Source organism: Oncorhynchus mykiss, chromosome 24, assembly GCF_013265735.2.
Source record: "Oncorhynchus mykiss isolate Arlee chromosome 24, USDA_OmykA_1.1, whole genome shotgun sequence".
In the NCBI taxonomy this organism is placed as follows: Eukaryota; Metazoa; Chordata; class Actinopteri; order Salmoniformes; family Salmonidae; genus Oncorhynchus; species Oncorhynchus mykiss.
The window spans coordinates 30,706,239-30,730,076 of NC_048588.1; the positions used below are offsets into that span (position 1 = coordinate 30,706,239).

Below are 23,838 nucleotides of genomic sequence, written 5' to 3' on the forward strand. Positions count from 1 at the left end.
GACCTTGAACATAATTATTCCACAATATATTCAAGCGTCATTGTAATTACAAATCTATCCATCTAAAAACACTGCAGAAAGGAACCCCTATTTAATTCAATGAAGATGGACCCAGTATTGACTACTACACCCTTCTAAACAATATATACATAGAGAAGAAGAACAGGCCCTTGAAGGAGTGTGCAGCTGTGCATTGTGGGATGATGAGTATGTGGGGAGAATTAGGACTGATTGGAGTTCCCCATTACCCCTGTACTTACCCCATTACCACACTGGTCAGCACACTCAGCCCAGACAGGCATGTTAAAATGCAGATGGAGGGACGGTTAGCTGGCAGGGCCCTGCATGTCGACTCAATACATTTCAAACAGCCGGCCTCAAAGTGATTGACAGAAGGGGGGTAGGTTTTATCCTTAGTTATTATTCTAGAAATACATCAGATCGTTAAAACATGTTTGAGTTTGAAATGGCTTCATTTTCAATCTACAAACAGAGGGAGAGAAGAGATGGGAAGAACAATGCATGAATTGATGGACTGTTCCAAAGCCATGATGGAAATGCATCAACAGAGACTACTATTTTGTAGCCAAATATAATATTTTATCCTTAAATGATTTCACTTTTCAGCAGAAGGCAAGTTAAAAGCTAACATGTTCATCACAAACTTATTTTCCAGACAGAAGGCTACAAACAGTGTAAAGCATATTTTACTGAATAGTCTAAATGTGGCAGTTATTATAATTAGAGACCTTTGTGATTAACCTTAACTCTCCTTTATAATTGACAGTGACCAGGATCTTGAAGAAACCATATTTTGCCTATTTTCTCCCAAATACCTAGATTTGTGCCTGAAGAAATCTGATCATTTACTAGCTGTATATTTGTGGACAGGAGTGTGTGTTTCTGGTTTAAACATGTTTATAGTTATGATCCTGAGCTCATGGATTTTCATCTTGAACTGGTTATGAGTTTTTGTATATAAATGACTCATACATTTGAAATATTTTCAGGGATAAGGTAGACGAAAGGAAATGGTTACACTATCATTACATGGGTGAACTAACACGTACCCCACGCGCCTCAATTTCTCAGCAGTTTAATCAAAGAGGAGGTTGCCATGAGAAACAACAAGATGATGACATAGTTCCCTATTGCAAATTTGCAATGTATGTGACAGACACAGGGAGCTCTTCGAGTAGAAAAGAAGCAGGTAAAAATAGGTCAAGTTTGTTCATGTTTTATTTGATTTGAGGTTATTACTCAAGTCAGGCGAGAACAGCCATGACTAATGCTAGTTTCGAGTCTTGATTAGGCTAACACAGGTTCACATTAGCCTAGGCCTATCACAGACCTTATAATAACAGCCCAAGATTATAAATAGTCTATCACGGAGAATGAGTTGGAGCTCCACATTCTCGTTTCCCATGTTGAACATCCACTATTGGTCAAAAGTCAAGATTCAGAATGTACATTCATTTCACAATAAACCACCCACTGCAGTCAGATCAAATAGGACTCACTGTTTTACTCCTCCTGTGGCAGAGGGAATATTTAGCGCAGCTTTAGGACCCAGGGAGGCTGACTGGCCGCTCCGCTGCAGGAGAAGAGAAGGGGCATGGACAGATTTGTATGCGCTGCTTTTCCATATCTGCTTTAACTATTCTATAAATAACGGTACACGATTCACATCTTCTCGAGGATTAGGCTTCTCTAGAAGACTGATTTGGTTCCAGTATCAGATCTTTTGTTTTTACAAGCAGATAATTACCGACATCCGCTCAACTCGTCCAGTTGGCAGTTGTAGTTTTCATTTGCCATTCTATGGTGTTTGCGGTGCGGGTTAAAGTGGGCTACACAGGAAAGTTTCACATATGTTTATGTGAGCATGGACCAATTCTTCTTTTGATTTCTACAAGCACACAGACCAGTATAATACCGCAGAAATTGGAAAAGTGGGTAAGTTGCCATTTATTTGTGAGTTTTAAGTGTCTGTGCACGGTTGGTTTGCTCACAGAATGAGATGCATCTAGTGCAGGAGTGGAAAGCATTAATTCCTCTTTTGTCGGTCGGCTATGTAGCCTACCTGGGCAATGTTTTAACGGTGTTTGTTTTTACACCCTAGTATTTTTCCAAAACAGAACATTTCAGTACATTAACATATTTTCATATTTAGAGTTCATTTAGTTTATTTTATTGCAAGAATCAAAAGAAAGCAGCCCGCGGCCATAAAGCCCATCGATTATTGTCTACATCACTATATCTCAAAAGGAACTGTAGGCTAGGCAAATGTAGATGGGTCTACATAGGTATTGGTTAAAACATATTCGGGTGTGGACACTGTATTAACAGCAGCTTGAGAAGCATTCAGTGCGTCATCATGGTTTTACTGATGCATCCTCTGGCCTTTTGCTTTAATTTTAAACTTTAATTATAGTGAAATTGGATACCCAGCATTTGTTTTGTAATAGTCATTTATGCCAATGTAATTTATTGTGCGTGTAAAGTTTACCACTTGTTGTCACTCTTGTGAAATATTACATAACTGTGAATAATTGTTGAATAGAAAATTCTTATTGATCATTCTTAGTGAAGCCAGCACGAGCTGGCGTAAAAGCACAGAGCTGGCATCTTTCTATCCCCGGCTGTCCGTGCGCCGCATGGTAGCCTATAAGACACCTCTGCATGTAAACGAGGATGTATAATATAATCTCCATCTGAACCAAATACAAATAGCCATCCTCGTTTGAAGTGTAAAGAGTTGAATATTCAATCAGTCAAGTCTGAGCTCACCTCAACAAGCTGCACTTTGTAGCCATGGAAATCATTTCCGCTAGAGCTGTCCTCTCGGTGAGGTGCTGAAAGTTTCCGCAAATGTCCACTTGGGAGTATCGTGTCATAAAAGGGAATGAAATTAAATATGACTGATTGTCATTGTAGCAAAAACTTAACTTATACACGTTAGATTGATTATTTCCAGTGTTATCTTTACGATTCACTCGTTTTCAATATCTGATTATTTAGTGGATTTTGTATATTTCAATTTGCGCGTGAGAGAAGTATTTTTCCATATAGATATCCAAATAATTATTGAGTCACCTCTTATATGAAAATATACCCAGAAAATGTATAGTAATCTGTTCCTGTGTTATGAAAATATGTGTATTGCTTGATTTAAAATGTCTACCTATCATATGCATTTCATTCATAAATGTTCATTGCACGTTGGTGATTTGCAATTAGCATATCCACCAAGGTAGCTTGCCGCATTGATAGTCAAGGATCTTACAGGGAATTGCATTGAGGACTATGAGACAATCAATACATTGGGCTTCTGATACTACAGAAGGCTGTGAATGTCACAATCTCAAGAGGTTGATCCACTATCTACAGTAAGAATCATCTTACTTAGATGTGTCTCCATAGCCTAGCCTGAGATGTCTTTTATTGTGCACACTGTAGAACTCCAGAGCGTTGCGTATCACTGAGCAGTATGGTTGATGTATATGTATATGCCATGTGGGCAAGGTCAGATCATTTGTCCCCGTCTGGTAATGCTCAACACTAAGTTACAACTCTACTGTGAAGTATTTCACTTCCCTCAGGGGACCTTGCCATGGCAGTTACATTAAGTTACATATAATACTGGTACTGATGCTTACGACAGTATAATCAAGTTCATCTATGGCACATCATATATTCATCCAAGTGTGTGTTTGTGGATTCTGTTCCAGGTCTCTTATGTTTGTGCTGAACTTTTAGGATCTTCTCCTCTGAGACCACCAATGTGTGACCACCTCTAATCCCACTGCCTGTATTCCTTCTGGATTAGGATTAAAACACGGCTGCAGGGATTTCTGTGGCCAGGTGAACCAGTCAGTCTGCTGTGAAACTCCTGTTTTTCTGCCCATGCTCTGCTTCCTCATGTAATCAGGCCCTGGTGTGATTTTAGAGGAAGATGTTACTCACTTCACTGAGTTCAGCACTTTCCTGATGGGCCCAAACACGCCCTCTACAGACCTGAACACCCATATCCTGATTTCCCATCACTCTCTCCTCGCGTTCTCCGTTCTCCTTCTCTGTGCTGCTCTGACCTCCTCCACTGGACTGTGAACACTAGCCTGTAAACCCTTGCTTTTCTGTCATGTCATGACTCTGCCAAGTTGAGACTTTACTAGTGATTCATGAGTTGCAGGTCCCTTTCTTTCATTGGCTGAAAATAACTTCAAACGGAATTGGTTTACAGCACTAGAAACATTGGTTACATTGTGGGAGGCAACCCATCTGTCTAGAGAGACTATTACAATGATTTTATGAGTAGTTCTTGATAGCAGTAAAGCTCAAGGAGGTGATGGAGTGCAGACAGAAATTCTACACTGGAAAGTAAAGTTTTATCAAAGACCCATGTCAATAGAATATATTTAACATTTTAATATGTTGGAAAAAGTACAAGAAATCAATCTGATTATAGAATTGACTTATCTTTATTGTCTGCCAGGCTGTGAGGTGTAGCGCTCTCAGCAAAGTGATGGAATATCCATCCGGCTACATGTAAATCTCATTGAATTTCAATAATATTTGAGTATGCATTATTTATGGCAAAAATAATGTGATTAGGTTTTTGCAATGTAGAGGGCTTCTCGTTTTTTTGTAATGGTTTTATGAGAGGTGTGAACACTGAGAGGCTTTGTTGCACACAACCTGTAATTCCATTCCATTATTGATTGATTTGGGTCTTCTGTTCCCCCCCCCCTTATTTTGTCAGTGCAAATATTTGCTGCCTGATTAGTTGGCCTGAGGATATTTCTCAGGTATAGTCTTCTTACTGTGCCCTGTCTGTCAACATGGCTGGGCTGTGTCCACTGCAGGCTTTTAGGCCTAATCTCTTGGTGTTCACAATGGAGCTGAAAGGTACTGAAACACGAGTAGAGATACAGGATGGAGGCTAGAGGGAGAGAAAGATATGGCTAAATGAATGTCACATTTTTCTCTTGCCAAGTGTATGTGTGTTTGTTGGAACGTGGCAGGTGGGTGTGCCCACAGTGAAGCCCTGGCTGTATCTCTTATTGCCTGGGTGAATCTCTATGATCCAGAGAGGCAGACCAGATATACCCCCATGGTAAATCTAAGGCTTATCAGGCCAACTAGGAATATAGGTGTGTGGAAGCCAAAGGAGAACATCAGCAGATTTCATCTAGCAGGATTAGTGATATTTGGAAAAGAGAGGCAGCTAAAAAGAATCCAATTCTGTGGGTAAAACCAACAACAATGACAGCTGTGTCGATAAGGATTGTGTGAAAGGCATACAGAGTTTGGTGCGTGCAGTTACAGCTGGCGCTGGGAACACATTTCCTTTACGAAGCTGTTGTATCATTTGTCTTATCTCTGTGGGGAAGGAACTTGGCGTTGAACATTGTATTGCCTAAAGTTAAGTCTAATGAAGTCTAAGTCTACCTGAAACTGCACTCACAATCGGCATCAAACTGCACTCACAATCGACATCAAACTGCACTCACAATCGGCATCAAACTGCACTCACAATCAGCATCAAACTGCACTCACAATCGGCATCAAACTGTACTCACAATCGGCATCAAACTGCACTCACAATCGGCATAAAACTGTACTCACAATCGGCATCAAACTGCACTCACAATCGGCATCAAACTGCACTCACAATCGGCATTAAACTGCACTCACAATCGGCATCAAACTGTACTCACAATCAGCATCAAACTACACACAATCGGCATCAAACTGTACTCACAATTGGCATCAAATTGTACTCACAATCGGCATCTTTCCTAAAAAGAAAAAAAACACACCTCTCACTGCTGCTGGGGAAACAATAGGGGAAGTGATTATTGGTCCTCAACCGACTGTCCAGATGTTCGAATGGCTTGAGGCTGCTGACGATTGATTTCTCTTCTTTCGTTTTTTTAATCGCATGGCTGTACTGCTGTGATAGGGACGCGATGATGATGTGTGCTCTGAGGTGGTCTGTCTGATTGAAAACCTCCCATCTCCTGTCCTCCACGGCTCATCCCCATAGTGCCCTGAGGCTGTGGGCCTGACACGAGAGAGACCCTGTCTCCTTTCACCACCCTGACCCTCTCCTGCAGGGAGTCCAGTATTGGGGGTTGGTGGCAAGTCTCATTACTTCTCTATGACATGGTCATCATTGCACCCTGTGGATGCCATGTCTGTCTTCATGTCAACCTCTGTGGTGAGTCAATTAGTCAAATCTGGTGTGAGGATAGTAGGATCTGGGTGAATGGTCTGGTCTGACACATCTGAACTGCAGGTGGCAGCCATGTTGTTATGCGTTGTCATGAATACATTTGCTCTACCATAAGCTAAATTAAATAAAACAATTTGGGAAAGCAATTTTCAACCAATGTAGCTAGATGGATACAGTGGCCTCTTTGGAGAGGGTGGATCTCCAAAGAGGGGTATGATGAAACCCCCCACTTGCCAGTTGTTAGTCTTTTATCATTATGTTGTTAAACCCAGCCAGCTCTCTTCATCACGTCTTGAGATCATTGCGCTTTACTTTGAAATCAAAGCTTTAAACTTCACTGTAGTGAATTCCGTTGGGATGTCTCTTAAAAGTGATGCAGAATACAATATATATTTTAATCAGAGCGCTCTGCAGAAGAATAAGGACCGATAGTGATTGAAGAAGAGAACTGCATGAAAACGTGGGTGAAAAGAGAAAAGAGGATGATGGAGGAGTGAGGTAAGAGGGGGAAGGAAATGGAGATGCTCAGCGGCTTGGATGAAGTCCTCTCTTTGCTAGTTCTCTAGGAGAGATTCAGTCCACTGAAACTCAGCCAGCAGCACTTCATGAAGAGTAACGCCCTGTTTTTAAAAACCTTAAAGTGGAACTGACCGCGTTTGAAATATTTTGCAGATATTAAACAAACAGACATTCATAATATAATTAAAAAATATCAAATTCCCAGTTTATGCTACAAAACCAACTTTATAAAAGTTTTTTAAAATAGGCTCTGTTACACTATGGTATTTTTGGTAGATTTGGTAGTTCCCAAATGTAAGAGGACTCCTGTGGTGTTTACATATTTGTAGAAATCCAATCAGGTGTATTTTGTGGCTTTTGGCGAATGTGTTCTAGTGATCTAGAGGCGCACTGTTGCAACGGCCTGTAATCACAAGGTCCAGTTCAAAGTGAGTGATGACAGGGCCTACTGCCTGTAAACACACAGTCCAGTTCAAAGTGAGTGATGGCAGGGCCTACTGCCTGTAAACACACAGTCCAGTTCAAAGTGAGTGATGGCAGGGCCTACTGCCTGTAAAACACAAGGTCCAGTTCAAAGTGAGTGATGGCAGGGCCTACTGCCTGTAAACACAAGGTCCAGTTCAAAGTGAGTGATGGCAGGGCCTACTGCCTGTAAACACACAGTCCAGTTCAAAGTGAGTGATGGCAGGGCCTACTGCCTGTAAACACACAGTCCAGTTCAAAGTGAGTGATGGCAGGGCCTACTGCCTGTAAAACACAAGGTCCAGTTCAAAGTGAGTGATGGCAGGGCCTACTGCCTGTAAACACAAGGTCCAGTTCAAAGTGAATGATGGCAGGGCCTACTGCCTGTAAACACACAGTCCAGTTCAAAGTGAGTGATGGCAGGGCCTACTGCCTGTAAAACACATGGTCCAGTTCAAAGTGAGTGATGGCAGGGCCTACTGCCTGTAAAACACATGGTCCAGTTCAAAGTGAGTGATGGCAGGGCCTACTGCCTGTAAAACACATGGTCCAGTTCAAAGTGAGTGATGGCAGGGCCTACTGCCTGTAAACACACAGTCCAGTTCAAAGTGAGTGATGGCAGGGCCTACTGCCTGTAAACACACAGTCCAGTTCAAAGTGAGTGATGGCAGGGCCTACTGCCTGTAATCACAAGGTCCAGTTCAAAGTGAGTGATGGCAGGGCCTACTGCCTGTAAACACAAGGTCCAGTTCAAAGTGAGTGATGGCAGGGCCTACTGCCTGTAAACACACAGTCCAGTTCAAAGTAAGTGATGGCAGGGCCTACTGCCTGTAAACACACAGTCCAGTTCAAAGTAAGTGATGGCAGGGCCTACTGCCTGTAATCACACAGTCCAGTTCAAAGTGAGTGATGGCAGGGCCTACTGCCTGTAAACACACAGTCCAGTTCAAAGTGAGTGATGGCAGGGCCTACTGCCTGTAAACACAAGGTCCAGGTCAAAGTGAGTGATAGCAGGGCCTACTGCCTGTAAAACACATGGTCCAGTTCAAAGTGAGTGATGGCAGGGCCTACTGCCTGTAAACACAAGGTCCAGTTCAAAGTGAGTGATGGCAGGGCCTACTGCCTGTAAACACAAGGTCCAGTTCAAAGTGAATGATGGCAGGGCCTACTGCCTGTAATCACAAGGTCCAGTTCAAAGTGAATGATGGCAGGGCCTACTGCCTGTAAACACAAGGTCCAGTTCAAAGTGAGTGATGGCAGGGCCTACTGCCTGTAAACACAAGGTCCAGTTCAAAGTGAATGATGGCAGGGCCTACTGCCTGTAAACACAAGGTCCAGTTCAAAGTGAGTGATGGCAGGGCCTACTGCCTGTAAAACACATGGTCCAGTTCAAAGTGAGTGATGGCAGGGCCTACTGCCTGTAATCACACAGTCCAGTTCAAAGTGAGTGATGGCAGGGCCTACTGCCTGTAAACACAAGGTCCAGTTCAAAGTGAGTGATGGCAGGGCCTACTGCCTGTAAACACAAGGTCCAGTTCAAAGTGAGTGATGGCAGGGCCTACTGCCTGTAAACACACAGTCCAGTTCAAAGTGAATGATGACAGGGCCTACTGCCTGTAAACACAAGGTCCAGTTCAAAGTGAGTGATGGCAGGGCCTACTGCCTGTAATCACACAGTCCAGTTCAAAGTGAGTGATGGCAGGGCCTACTGCCTGTAAACACATGGTCCAGTTCAAAGTGAGTGATGGCAGGGCCTACTGCCTGTAATCACACAGTCCATTTCAAAGTGAGTGATGGCAGGGCCTACTGCCTGTAAACACATGGTCCAGTTTAAAGTGAGTGATGGCAGGGCCTACTGCCTGTAAAACACATGGTCCAGTTCAAAGTGAGTGATGGCAGGGCCTACTGCCTGTAATCACACAGTCCAGTTCAAAGTGAGTGATGGCAGGGCCTACTGCCTGTAAACACAAGGTCCAGTTCAAAGTGAGTGATGGCAGGGCCTACTGCCTGTAAACACAAGGTCCAGTTCAAAGTGAGTGATGGCAGGGCCTACTGCCTGTATACACACAGTCCAGTTCAAAGTGAATGATGGCAGGGCCTACTGCCTGTAAACACAAGGTCCAGTTCAAAGTGAGTGATGGCAGGGCCTACTGCCTGTAAACACATGGTCCAGTTCAAAGTGAGTGATGGCAGGGCCTACTGCCTGTAATCACAAGGTCCAGTTCAAAGTGAGTGATGGCAGGGCCTACTGCCTGTAAACACATGGTCCAGTTTAAAGTGAGTTATGGCAGGGCCTACTGCCTGTAATCACAAGGTCCAGTTCAAAGTGAGTGATGGCAGGGCCTACTGCCTGTAAACACAAGGTCCAGTTCAAAGTGAGTGATGGCAGGGCCTACTGCCTGTAAACACAAGGTCCAGTTCAAAGTGAGTGATGGCAGGGCCTACTGCCTGTAATCACACAGTCCAGTTCAAAGTGATTGATGGCAGGGCCTACTGGCTGTAAACACACAGTCCAATTCAAAGTGAGTGATGGCAGGGCCTACTGCCTGTAATCACAAGGTCCAGTTCAAAGTGAGTGATGGCAGGGCCTACTGCCTGTAAACACATGGTCCAGTTCAAAGTGAGTGATGGCAGGGCCTACTGCCTGTAAACACAAGATCCAGTTCAAAGTAAGTGATGGCAGGGCCTACTGCCTGTAATCACAAGGTCCAGTTTAAAGTGAGTGATGGCAGGGCCTACTGCCTGTAAACACACAGTCCAGTTCAAAGTGAGTGATGGCAGGGCATACTGGCAGGGCCTACAGGCTCTCATGCCTCCGCCGGATCGCCAGGCTCCCCTGCTTCCACCGGCTCGTCAGGTTCTCATGCCTCGGCCGGATCAGCAGGCTCCCCTGCCTTAACTCATCTGTCAGGTTCTCATGCCTCAGCCGGATCAGCAGGCTCCTCTGCCTTAACTCATCTGTCAGGTTCTCATGCCTCAGCCTGATCAGCAGGCTCCTCTGCCTTAACTCATCTGTCAGGTTCTCATGCCTCAGCCGGATCAGCAGGCTCCCCTGCTTTAAATCATCTGTCAGGTTCTCATGCCTCAGCCGGATCAGCAGGCTCCCCTGCTTTAACTCATCTGTCAGGTTCTCATGCCTCAGCCGGATCGGCAGGCTCCCCTGCTTTAACTCATCTGTCAGGTTCTCATGCCTCAGCCGGATCAGCAGGCTCCCCTGCCTTAACTCATCAGTCAGGTTCCCGCGACCCAGCTGACTCGACAGGTTTCTGTGCTTCAGCTGGCATGACAGGTTCTCGCACATCAGCAGGGGTGACCGCTTCGCTCCTGATCCCTGGGTTCATCCCCTTTGACGATGTCCTGCGGCTAGAGCCGTTCGTCGGGGAGGGGGTGCTGTCACGTATACTCCCTCTCCGGCCTCTGGGTCATCAGGCTGCTTATTATCCCGCACACCTGTCACCATCGTCTCGCGCACCTGCGCCTCATGACACTCACCTGGACTCCATCACCTCCTTGATTGTCTTCCCTATATCTGTCACTCCCCTTGGTTCTTTCCTCAGGTGTTATTGACTCTGTTTTCATGTCGGTAAGTTGTTTGTGTTTTGTGTTCATTGTTTATTTTATTTATTAAAACACTCACTCCCTGAACTTGCTTCCCGACTCTCAGCTCACATCGTTACATTACATCATTCCCAAACATTCTAAACATTTTTGAAAATGTGAAAATTACCATATGTAAGTGCTCGCTTGTCAGATTTTTTCATTTTTTAAATGTCACATTCTTCCTGGGGGTCTATATGAGGGGTGGAAGGTAGCCTAGTGGTTAAAGCGTTGGGCCAGTAAACGAAAGGTTTCAAGATGAAAACCCCGAGCTGACAAGGTAAACATCTGTCTTTCTGCCCCTCAACAAGGCAGTTCGGCTGTTCTTGTAAATAAGAATTTGTTCTTAACTGACTTGCTTAGTTAAATATGAAAAGATTTGAATAAGAATTCATGTTGCTAAAATGCTGTCAATTCCACTTTTAGTTTGTCTTCTTAAAACATAACACTGTGCGTGTCAGCCTCTCTCAGTTACACATCTCGTTGTTTAGCAGTAGCCAGCTCTCTCTACGCTTCTCCCTCAGTGACTGTTTGGTTCATTGTCAACCACAGGCACACACAGTCATGCTACTTCTAGTAATCTCTTCATTCCACAGACATCAATCTAATGTAACATTTCAGAGCTCATTGCTGATGATCTCAATCACTGCTTCAGGGTGCTGCTAATATACTGTATGGGATCTTATTGAAGCTTTTTTCACGGTTTAATAATTTTGTCATTACAGTCATTTGTTTCAGGGTAAAGTGGTTAGTAAGTACATTTAATGTGTATCTGTCTGCAGCATGTGCACCGGTTTCAAGCTCTCATACTGTCCACTCTCCACCCCTGCCTGTCTTCATACCACACAGTATCATTTCAGACTGACCAAACCTCCTTCATCAACACCTGCTTTCTAAACACATCCAGCATTTGGATAAATATCCTTGCTCTATTGTTTTGTGTTGCGACATCGGTAGGATGCTGCATAATTTAGCAGGTTTTAATGTCACAAAACAGCTTGTGTCCCTAAGGAGGGTGCCGGGCTCTAATTGGGGTGTTTTTCATCATTGCCCGGCGCTTTTAAAGACAGGCTTTTAAGTCGGGACAGTACTTCCTGCGGTCTGGAGCTGGGTGAAGCGAGGGGCTGAGGCTGCGCTGTGGAAGAGAGAACCATATCTTTCCCTGGAGAGGACTGTCCTTCCCTTCGTCCTCTCCTACCTCAGCACCCTCCTCCTCCTCATCATCATGTCTCTCCTCATCCCTCTCTCTTGAAAAGCTGCTGGCTGACCACTAGCTCACCTCTGCTGTACTCTATTTATCAGTGTGCAGAGGGAGAGACTCTCTCATAATAACACACCTACTCAACTTATCAGTGTGCAGAGGGAGAGACTATCTCATAATAACACAGCTACTCAACTTATCAGTGTGCAGAGGGACAGATTCTCTCATAATAACACACCTACTCAACTTATCAGCGTGCAGAGGGACAGACTCTCTCATGATAACACATCTACTCAACTTATCAGCGTGCAGAGGGAGAGACATCAATGAGACTCTCTCATGATAACACATCTACTCAACTTATCAGCGTGCAGAGGGAGAGACTCTCTCATGATAACACACCTACTCAACTTATCAGTGTGCAGAGGGAGAGACTCTCTCATGATAACACGACAGAGGATGCGGGATGAGACACTCTCAATCTTCACCCTTGACACAAGCTCCCACATACCTGGGGAATATCACAGGCAAAGCAGCCTGATAAAGCAAGCTTGGGGATGTGAATAGATAAGTAATCCATCAATAACAACCAAGGAGACACACTCACACCAAGGTTGCCTATGTGTCCTCCATGTTGACTAGGATTCACTATTTCCGGGATGGACACTTCTGTATTTGCATGGTTCTTTGTGTTTGGTGGGTAAATGTTTGTCTCACCAAATCTCCTCCAACACAGAGGAGTAGATCGTGCCTGGTCAGCAGTGGCTGCTTGTCTGATGTCAATACCCAGCTCCAAACTGGATTGGGAAGAGTACACAATGTTGTGTAGACAGAATGTTTGTCCATTCTTCTCAGATGCAGGGGATGCACTGTAATAATTTGGACCAATTCTAATAACTAGACCTGATGCAGACTAGAAGTCAAAATGTGTGCGTATGTGCCTGCCTGTTTGCATGCGTGTGTGCATGTGTGTCTGTTTGTCTGCCTGTCTGTCTGTAATTGTATTTATTATGGATCCCGATTATCTGCTGCCAAGGCAGTTAATACCATTTAAAAAAAATTACAATACATTCAGATTTCACAACACACTGTGTGCCCTCAGGCCCCTACTCCACCATTAAAACTTCCACCATTAAATCCCATTAAAGGGATCGATATGACAACAGCCAGTGAAAGTGCATGGGGCCAAATTCAAAACAACAGAAATCACATAATTAAAATTCCTCAAACATACATGTATGTTATACCTTTTTAAAGGTAATCTTGTTGTTAATCCAACCACAGTGTCCGATTTCAAATAGGCTTTATAGCGAAAGCACCACAAACAATTATGTTAGGTCACCACCAACTCACAGAAAAACACAAAAAGCACAAATAGAGATAAAATGAATCACTAACCTTTGATGATCTTCATCAGATGACACTCATAGGACTTCATGTTACACAATACGTGTATGTTCTGTTTGATAAAGTTCATATTTATATAAAAAAATCTCAGTATACATTGGCGCGATACGTTCACTAGTTCCAAAAATATCTGGTGATATTGCAGAGAGCCACATCATTTTACAGAAATACTCATTATAAATGTAGATGAAAATAAAATTGTTAGACATGGAAATATAGATATACCTCTCCTTAATGCAACCGCTGTGTCAGATTTCAAAAAAACTTTACGGAAAAAGCTAACCATGCAATAATCTGAGAACGGCGTTCAGAAAAAAAACAAAATTATCTGCCATGTTGGAGTCAACAGAAATCAGAAATAACATTATAAATATTCCCTTACCTTTGACGATCTTCATCAGAATGCATTCCCAGGAATCCTAGTTCCACAAAAATATTTAGATTTTTTCGATAATGTCCATAATTTATGTCCAAGTAGCTACTTTTGTTAGGGCGTTTAGCACACAAATCCAAACGCTCGTGTAGGGTCCAGCCGAACGTTGGACGAAAACTTCAAAAAGTTATATTACAGGTCGTAGAAACATTTCAAACTAAAGTATAGAATCAATCTTTAGAATGTTTTTTATCGCAAATCTTCAATAACATTCCAACCGGAGAATTCCATTGTCTGTAGAAAAGCCATGGAACGCAGGTCGCTAATCATGTGAAATGCGCGTGACCAGGACCTGGCTCTCTGCCAGACCACTGACTCAAAGAGCTCCCATCTGGCCCCACATCACAGTAGAAGCCTCATTCAAGTTTCTAAATACGGTTGACATCTAGTGGAAGCCTTAGGAAGTGCAACATAATCAATATCCCGCTTTGTATTCAGTAGGGGCTGGGTTGAAAATCGACCAACCTCAGATTTCCCACTTCCTGTTTGGATTTCTTCTCAGGTTTTTGCCTGCCATATGAGTTCTGTTATACTCACAGACATCATTCAAACAGTTTTAGAAACTTCAGAGTGTTTTCTATCCAATAATAATAATAATATGCATATATTAGCAACTGGGACTGAGGAGCAGGCTGTTTACTCTGGGCACCTCTGGGCACCTTTCATCCAAGCTACTCAATACTGCCCCTGAAGCCAGTAGAAGTTAAAACATATCTACAGTACGAAATCCATGTCTACGTGTGTGTATAGTGCGTATGCTATCGTGTGTGTGCGTCTGTGTCTGTGCCTATGTTTGTGTTGCTTCACAGTTCCCCCTGTTCCATAGGGTGTTTTTTATCTGTTTTTTAAGTCTAATTTTACTGCTTGCATCAGTTGCTTGATGTAGAGTTCCATGTAGTCATGGCTCTATCTAGTACTGTGTGCCTCCCATAGTCTTTTCTGGACTTAGGGACTGTGAAGAGACCTCTTGTGGCATGTCTTGTGGGGTATGCATGGGTGTCCGAGCTGTGCACCAATAGTTCAAACAGACAGCTCGGTGCATTCAACATGTCAATACCTCTCATGTCATTAGTAAAGATTGAAAAAAGTAATGGGCCTAAACAACTGCCCTGGGTAATTCCTGATTCTACCTGGATTATGTTGAAGAGGATTCCATTAAAGATAACCATCTGTGTTATCATTTTTACAGGTAACTCTTTATCCACAATATAGCAGGTGGTGTAAAGCCATAACACATACATACATGCAGCAGACTTTGATCAATAATTTCAAAAGCTGCGCTGAAGTCTATCAAAACAGCCCACACAATATTTTTATCATCGGTTTCTCCCAGCCAATCATCTGTCATTTGTGTAAGTGCTGTGCTTGTTCTTCCCTATAAGCATACTGAGTCTGTTGTCAGTTTGTTTACTGTGAAATAGCATTGTATCTGGTCAAACACAATTTTTTCCAAAAGTTTACTAAGGGTTGGTAACAGGCTGATTGGTCTGCTATTTGAGCCAGTAAAGGGGCTTTACTATTTATAGGTAGCGGGATGACTTTTGCTTCCCTCCAGGCCTGAAGGCACATGCTCTCTAGTAGGCTTAAATTGAAAATATGGCCAATAGGAGTGGCAATATAATTTGCTATTATCCTCAGTCATTTTCCGTCCAAGTTGTCAGACCCCGGTGCCTTGTCATTGTTGATAGACAACAATAATTTTTCCACCTCTTCCACACTCACTTTACGTAATTCAACATCACAATACTTGTCTTTCATAATTTGGACAGATATACATGCCTCATTTTTCTAATCTTGCCATTGAAAACATCATTAAAGTATGTAGCATTATCAGTTGTTTTTGTGATGAATGAGCCATCTGATTCAATGAATGATAAAGCTGAGTTTGCCTTTTTACCCAAAATTTAATTGAAGGTGCTCCAAAGCTTTTTTACTCTCATTCTTTATGTCATTTATCTTTGTTTCATAGTGTAGTTTCTTCTTCTTTTTATTCAGTTTAGTCACATGACTTCTCAATTTGCAATACGTTTGCCAATCGGGTTGTTCAGCCAGGCTTATTTGCCATTCCTTTTGCCTCATCCCTCTCAACCTCATCCCTCTCCCTCTCTGTTTTTACAGTCATTTTCTTAATGGGTGCATGCTTATTAGTGATTGGAATAAGATGTTTTATAAATGTTATCAAGGTCAGTGTCTGCTTGCTCCTCATTACACACTATAGTCGAAAAAATATTATTTAAATTAACAACATAGGAATCACTACAAAACGTATTGCATGACCCCTTACACACTATATTAGGCCCAGGCTTTGGGTTTTCCTTGATATGGCTACTATATTGTGATCACTACATCCAATGGATCTGGATACTGCTTTCAATCAAGTTTCTGCAGCATTAGTAAATATGTGATAATACATCTTGATGATTTCATTCCTGTCTGTCTGTCTGTCTGTCTGTCTGTCTGTCTGTCTGTCTGTCTGTCTGTCTGTCTGTCTGTCTGTCTGTCTGTCTGTCTGTCTGTCGATTTGAGATCAACTGGAGGCTGTAGCAGTGATCAGGTCAACAGTGAGATTGTCTGGGGCCAGGCCTCCAGCAGAGACAAAGGCAAGGACAAAAGCACTAAAGGTGCAAGGCAAGCACATCAGACCGCCATATCTATAGAGCTACAAGCGATGCATACTGTAGATGAGTCTATGTAATAGGATGGATATTAAACCCTCTCTCCCTCAGTCCTCTAAATCAAAGGCCATTATATGGACATGGTTACAGTGTGAGGCGAGACCTACATCTGCTGGTGTGCGTCCACATGCTCTGTGCGATGGATGCGTGTGTTAATGATGGTTCAGTATGGCATGGTTGGTGGATGTCGGTTGCCTCTCTAATTACCTGCATCTAGAGATTGTTATTCATGGAGAGGGACAGGGGAATAGCCCTCCTCGGGGTGGCTCCCCCAGGCTGCATGGCTTTGTGGATTGATGTGGGTGGATGTGCACAAAACAGATGCTACCTCATGATTTCTGAGCGGTTATATTAATGCCGGCGAGCACTACCAGGCTATCTTTCACCCTCTTTAACGGCCTCCGAGCCTGATTTAAAGTCTGGTTTTACTGACTAAGCAGTGGTTTTTATCTCTAGTCTGCTGATCACCACTGCCTATAGCTCATTTATACAGTAGCTCTACATTAGACAGTGACATCTCTGTTTAGTAATACAGGAAAATACCAAGGAGAGAGAGAATAAAGCCTGTCCTCGCCCTGTTTCCTTCAGGGGACAGAGAACAACCATAAAATGGACACTGTGTTCAGACTTTCTCATCAGACTAGTACTTCAGGACCTCACGACGACCAGGCAGAAATGATCAGTAGAGATGGTGGTGTTTTTACTTCCCTGTATTCTCTGTGTGTCCATTCTGGCTATGTTTAAGTGTGAGATAGGATTGGGCCGTCCCGGAGGCTGGCTCTAATTCCCTGTGGTGTCCATCAGGGCCATGTCCCCCAGAGGGGGCTATTATGTTCCCATCGTGGTGCCCAGGCCCCAGGGAGAGGCTGGCCTGACTGGCCACGTGACTGACAGACAGCTCAGTAAACGCACTCAGCCAACCTGCCTGCCGTGGGGTGACTAAGTGAAAGATCGCACGCTGACGCCTTAGCTCGAGCCTTGCCTCTTTGTTTGCCCCCCTCCAGCTCTCAGACGGGACCTGGTCCACTCACCTTCACCTGACACATGTGGTCAAAGTTCAGCTGCAGGCAGTGAGGTCATTATTCAATTTGGCCCACCCTGTCCACCAAACAACAAAGAAGCAACACCCCACATCAATCGATCACCTTCACTTCAACACCTTGTGCTTTTTATTTTCCTGTGATATTTTCAGTATTTCCTGATGCGCTCTATTAGTTCCTTTAATCTAATATCCTAAGAACAGTGCAGGGTGTTGTGGGGGCAGGGGCTCTCTTCTCCTCCCAGACAGGCCTCCAGGCCTCTCCTCTCCTCTCCTCTCCTCTCCTCTCCTCTCCTCTCCTCTCCTCCCAGGCATCTCTCTCCTCTCTATTCTCATCTCCTCCCAGGCATTTCTCTACTTTTTATTCTCCTCTCATCCCCTATCAGGCAGCTCTCTCTTCTCTCCTCTCCTTTCCTCCTATTTCTCCACTCTCTCCTTTCCTCTCAGACAGCTATCTCCTCTCATCTCCTACCAGGCAGCTCTCTCCTCTCTTCTCTTCCCAGACAGCTCTCTTCTCTCCTTTCCACCCCTCTATTTCCTCTCCTCCTCCCTTCCCAGGCAGCTCTTCTCTTCTCTTCTCTTCTCTTCTCTTCTCTTCTCTTCTCTTCTCTTCTCTTCTCTTCTCTTCTCTTCTCTTCTCTTCTCTTCTCTTCTCTTCTCTTCTCTTCTCTTCTCTTCTCTTCTCTTATCTTATCTTATCTTATCTTATCTTCTCTCTCTCTCTCTCTTTCTCTCTTTCTCTCTCTCATCTCCTCTTCCCTCTCCTATCCTATCCTCTCCACTCTCCTGTTCTCTACTCCCAGGCAGCTCTCTCCTCTCGCCTCTTCTCCCAGGCAGATCTCTCCCTCCAGGCATCTCTCTCCTCTCTATTCTCCTCTCTTCTGAGGCATCTCTCTCCTCTCTATTCTCCTCTCCTCCCAGGCATCTCTCTCCTCTTTATTCTCCTCTCCTTTCCTTTCCTCTCCTCTCCTCTCCTCTCCTCTCCTCTCCTCTCCTCTCCTCTCCTCTCCTCTCCTCTCCTCTCCTTTTCGCCACAGGGCTCCTCTGGTCCGCTCTACTTTTGTAATGACCTAATGTAGAGCCAGGATCACCAGGCAGGGCCATCTATATACATGAAGAGCAGGAGACAGGAATGCCCTATGTATGGCTGTGTCTGTCTGTGTCTGTGTGTTTGTGTTTGTCTGTGTGTGAGTGTGTGTGTGCGTGTGTGCACTCATCTGTGTGTGTCTGTGTGCGTGCGCTCATCTCTCTGTGTGTGTGCGCTCATTTCTCTCTCTCTCTCTCTCTCTCTCTCTCTCTCTCTCTCTCTCTCTCTGTGTGTGTGTGTGTGTGTGTGTGTGTGTGTGTGTGTGTGTGTGTGTGTATGTGTGTGTGTGTGTGTGTGTGTGTGTGCGCTGTTGCGTATCAATCAAATTTGTCTGGAGGCAATTTCTTGTCCATTTTCTTCAACATAATTCCTTTTTCTGTTTAAAAAAAATGGCTTCAACCACACACACACACACACACACACACACACACACACACACACACACACACACACACACACACACACACACACTCCTCCACACACTGTATTGATTATCTTCTCTCTTCTTCCTTCAGTCTTTAAGGTCGGTATGACCTAAATGGAACAGCAGGAAAGTAATCGTTTGCTTTCAATGGTAACCTCTGCTGTACATTTAATCCTGTCAAATATTCAACATGCAATCCCTCTGAGAGATTGGCCCATATTTCTGTTCCTTGTTTCTGGTATTGTACCCAAGTAAAGGACCTGTTGTAGCCCTGCAGAGCTCTCATCTGATATTTTCTCAACAATAGTATCGATGTACACGGATGTGGGCTTTATCATTCCTCCTTCCTCCGCTGTTAATTATCTATGCATAGTCACTACAGATTACCTGGACTAACCTGTACCCCCGCACATTGACTCGGTACCGGTACCCCCTGTCTATAGTACCCCCCACACCGTTATTGTTATCTATATATTTTGTTACTTTTTGATTTTGATTTGATTTTTCTACTTTAGTTTATTTAGAAAATATTGAACTGCATTGATGGTTAAGGGCTTGTCAGTAAGCATTTCACAGTAACCTGTTGTATTCATCATTTCACAGTAAGGTCTACACCTGTTGTATTCGGCGCATGTGATAAATAACATTTGATTTGAATTAGCCCTTAAATAACACTTTTCCCTTTCTTCATCCCTCCTGCAGCCTTATTTTGGAGAAGTGAATGGACACGTCCTCCTGGATGATTTATTTCATGTTTGATGATTGCAGTGTTGCTCCTCAGGAGACTTTTTAATTATATATGAAGGTGCATTGATTACAGGTTGTGTTTTTTATTAACAATGTGTCAAAAATATGCTGCGATGCATCAATTCTTCATTAGCTGTATGTTATGCTGACATCTTTCCACGTATGTATTTTTAGTCATTAGACATTTGCAAACTTAAATTATTTATAGTCGTATTTATTGTTGATCAGCAATGGCTCTCAGCAAAAGTGCTGAAAAAGATGACATCAAAGAGATACTTCCCCTTCCCACACAACAGTTTGGTCCTCTGTATACAAATAGAACATATCATTATTTAGTTGCAGTAAGAGATTTTATCCTCCCAGATTCATATATATGCTTTCATCAACAGTGTCTGAAAATGAACGCTTTATATTCCACATGCACATATCCCCGTTTTATGTTTCTCAAGGAAAAGTGGAAGGAGAAGTGTTTTGAAGATAGACATTTTTTATCCAAGGATAACGAGCCTATTGAGGCATATTGGCAGTGTGCAGCTAGCACTCCCTATTGAGGCGTATTGGCAGTGTGCAGCTAGCACTCCCTATTGAGGCGTATTGGCAGTGTGCAGCTAGCACTCCCTATTGAGGCGTATTGGCAGTGTGCAGCTAGCACTCCCTATTGAGGCGTATTGGCAGTGTGCAGCTAGCACTCCCTATTGAGGCGTATTGGCAGTGTGCAGCTAGCACTCCCTATTGAGGCGTATTGGCAGTGTGCAGCTAGCACTCCCTATTGAGGCGTATTGGCAGTGTGCAGCTAGCACTCCCTATTGAGGCGTATTGGCAGTGTGCATCTAGCACTCCCTATTGAGGCGTATTGGCAGTGTGCAGCTAGCACTCCCTATTGAGGCGTATTGGCAGTGTGCAGCTAGCACTGCAGATTAAGGCTCAACAGAATCGAACCTGCAAGGACACGACCACTGTCACATGACCACTGTCACATGACCAATGTGACATGACCACTGTCACATGACCACTGTCACAACTGGGCTTGTTAGTATCGTTGTACTCTGTCTGCTCCGCTTTGTGTTTAAATACCCAAAATAGTTTTCTCTCTGAACTCAGTCTGAAAAGCTTTTAAGGATGACCAAAACAAATCATTATCAAAGGGCGCTCCTAACCCTGTAATCACTGTTGCACATGGCTATTTCATCTTTTATCATTTATGTCATTTATTTGTAACATGTATTTATTCCATTACATTTTGCTACACAATCTGTGATTCAAATATGTATAATGTACGTTTTGGTCACATTTGGTCGCTAGTGTTTATATGATCGGGACTCTGGCTGTACATACAGTGCTGTGGTTTGTGGAGGGATAGAATCCTGATGAATTTATGCTTGAAGTCAACTTCACTATCAAGCTCCTCTGGACTGAATACAAAAAAATATTACATTTTAATTGCAGTTCTTTGCAAGGGCACTTGGAATATTTTTATCTTGTGTAGTGCTCATCGACTTTCTTACTGTAGAGTTGTATTCCATTTGCATTTATTTCCATGGCAAGCAGCTCTTCCCTGAGAATGTATAATGTACTGCTGATGGTCACAAAGGCATGGGAGAGTGGAGAGGGACCTCCGGGTCCCCTGACCTTAGACCCCACCCCTGCCCCCTCCACCCCCTGCTCCTCCTAGTCCACCATACCCTTTCCCACCTATCCTCCCAACATCTCTCAGCCCACACACCCACCCGCTCTCGGGTCACTGAGGTTGATGGGGAACCAACCAGGTTCAGACATCATGTACTCAGGTCACACCCGCTGATGTGTACAGACCCAGTGAGGAGGGCAGAGCATTCAGAAAGGTTTCCTCTTCTGTCCTCTACTCTTTCCTTTTGTAGCTAGTGGTAGTTTAAATACTCTGGGGGTCAGGAGGAGACACAGTAACAAAGGCAGTGTCTCAGAAGGGCAGCACTCTCTAATTTAACCCCAAATGTTGACAGCACATTAAGCTTTTCCTTTAGATACTGTATAATCAGCATGAATCACCACCAGGCCAGCCCGATCACCCTCCCTGCTACTGTACTGTCATTTATGCTAATGTACACTATGCAGAGCATGAGTAGAAAGCTAATTTTGCCAAGTGTAAAAGTTTTCCTCACTGCAACACAATGAATATTTAGTTCAGCATCCCAATTGTTTGCCTGCCGCACTCAGATAAACACAGAGGCATGAATCAGGAAATGTCCCATTGTAACGTTGTAGAAAACAAGTACTGTGGAAAGGCAATAAGGATGACAGGATCTGTAATTGCCAATTTAACTTGCCAAGTACTATTGTGTCATTCTATTCAACATGGCGAGGAGCGGAGAGAGAAAGAAAGTGAGAGTTTAGAAGGGAACAAGATGTTTGTGGTGGTGGGAATGACAGCTACACACAGAGAAAGAATCACTCAGAAACACATAAGTGAAGCGCACACACACACACGCACACACACTCACTAAATAAAGGTGAAATAAATAAATAAAAACTCACTCTCTCTCACACACACACACACACACACACACACACACACACACACACACACACACAGACACACACACACACACACACACACACACACACACTACCACACAACCCCAAGGGGAGAAAGCAAAAGTGTTTGTTCACTTGGATGAACACATCCCGTTTTTGACCCTGTGTTCTAATTGGTGCAGACAGAGAGAAACTCTGACTGCCAATGCAGCGTAAATAGTGTGTCTGTGCCTGTACTCTAATTAAGTATGAGCTCTGTAATCTCTGGATTCTGGTGTAGCGTCATGTATTAACTTTAATTAAAGCTTGTGTGCCATGCTAGCTAATTAGATGAAAAGACGCTTATTTGTAATCTGGATAATATGAATACATTTTACACAAGCGCAAATCAGTCAGTCTGGTTAATTACAGTGTGTGTGTGATAACTGTAATGGAGATGTAGTGCAGCAGCGGCGCCTGCTCCTGTGTGTGACGTATATCTGTCTGGATCAGGGACACGTGATAGAACCCTCATGGAGAGATGATGTGTCCTGTTAGAGTCTGACAGTCAGACCTTCTGAACACAGATCGCCATGGCAGAGAGAATGCTGTAGAAGCACATAGGCATGTTCAGCACTACTGCACCTGTCCGTCACCGCAGGAGATGAAGGGCACGTGCTGGTTGTCTAACGTTTCCTGTTGTGTGTATGGTCGTGGCTGTTGTTTATGCGTGATGTGTTCCATGTCACAGATTTGTTACAGTAGGTGTGGGATTAGGTGTGTTATTTCTTGGTCCTGTAATTTAGTTGGTAGAGCATGCTTTGGAGATTAATGTGTCCCTGAAAAAAAAGGGGGGTGGGGGTCAAAATCTAAAGTAATATGGTGTGGCCACCAGCTGCATTAATTACTGCAGTGCATCTCCTCCTCATGGACTGCACCAGATTTGCCAGTTCTTGCTGTGAGATGTTACCCCACTCTTCCGGGCTCTTCGCTGGCCATGGCAGAACACTGACATTCCTGTCTTGTAGGAAATCACGTGCAGAACGAGCAGTATGGCTGGTGGCATTGTCATGCTGGAGGGCCATGTCAGGATGAGCCTGCAGGAAGGGTAACACATAAGGAAGGAGGATGTCTTCCCTGTAACGCACAGCGTTGAGATTGCCTGCAATGACAACAAGCTCAGTCCGATGATGCTGTGACACATCGCCCCAGACCATGATGGACCCTCCACCTCCAAATCGATCCCTCTCCAGAGTACAGGCCTCGGTGTAACGCTCATTCCTTCAACGATAAACGCGAATCCGACCATCACTCCTGGTGAGACAACCGCGACTCGTCAGTGAAGAGCACTTTTTGCCAGTCCTGTCTGGTCCAGCGACGGTGGGTTTGTGCCCATAGGCGACGTTGTTGCTGTTGATGTCTGGTGAGGGCCTGCCTCTCTCAGCCTATTGCGGACAGTCTGAGCACTGATGGAGGGATTGTGCGTTCCTGGTGTAACTCGGGCAGTTGTTGTTGCCAT

At 44.0% G+C, this 23,838-nt stretch overlaps 1 protein-coding gene across 4 annotated transcripts in view; it reads left to right on the forward strand.

Moving 5' to 3' along the window:
- Positions 1-1,603: 1,603 nt before the first annotated feature.
- The window catches only part of LOC110503393 (roundabout homolog 1), a 528,269-nt gene continuing 506,034 nt past the window's right edge, over positions 1,604-23,838 (forward strand). For 2 of the 4 annotated variants that reach the window (XM_036961721.1, XM_036961723.1), the window contains exon 1: positions 1,605-1,956. The gene's annotated coding sequence lies outside the window, so the exon portion shown is untranslated. Of the gene's footprint in view, positions 1,957-23,838 lie in introns of all 4 variants that reach the window. The other 2 variants (XM_036961725.1, XM_036961722.1) reach the window with 2 other exon arrangements.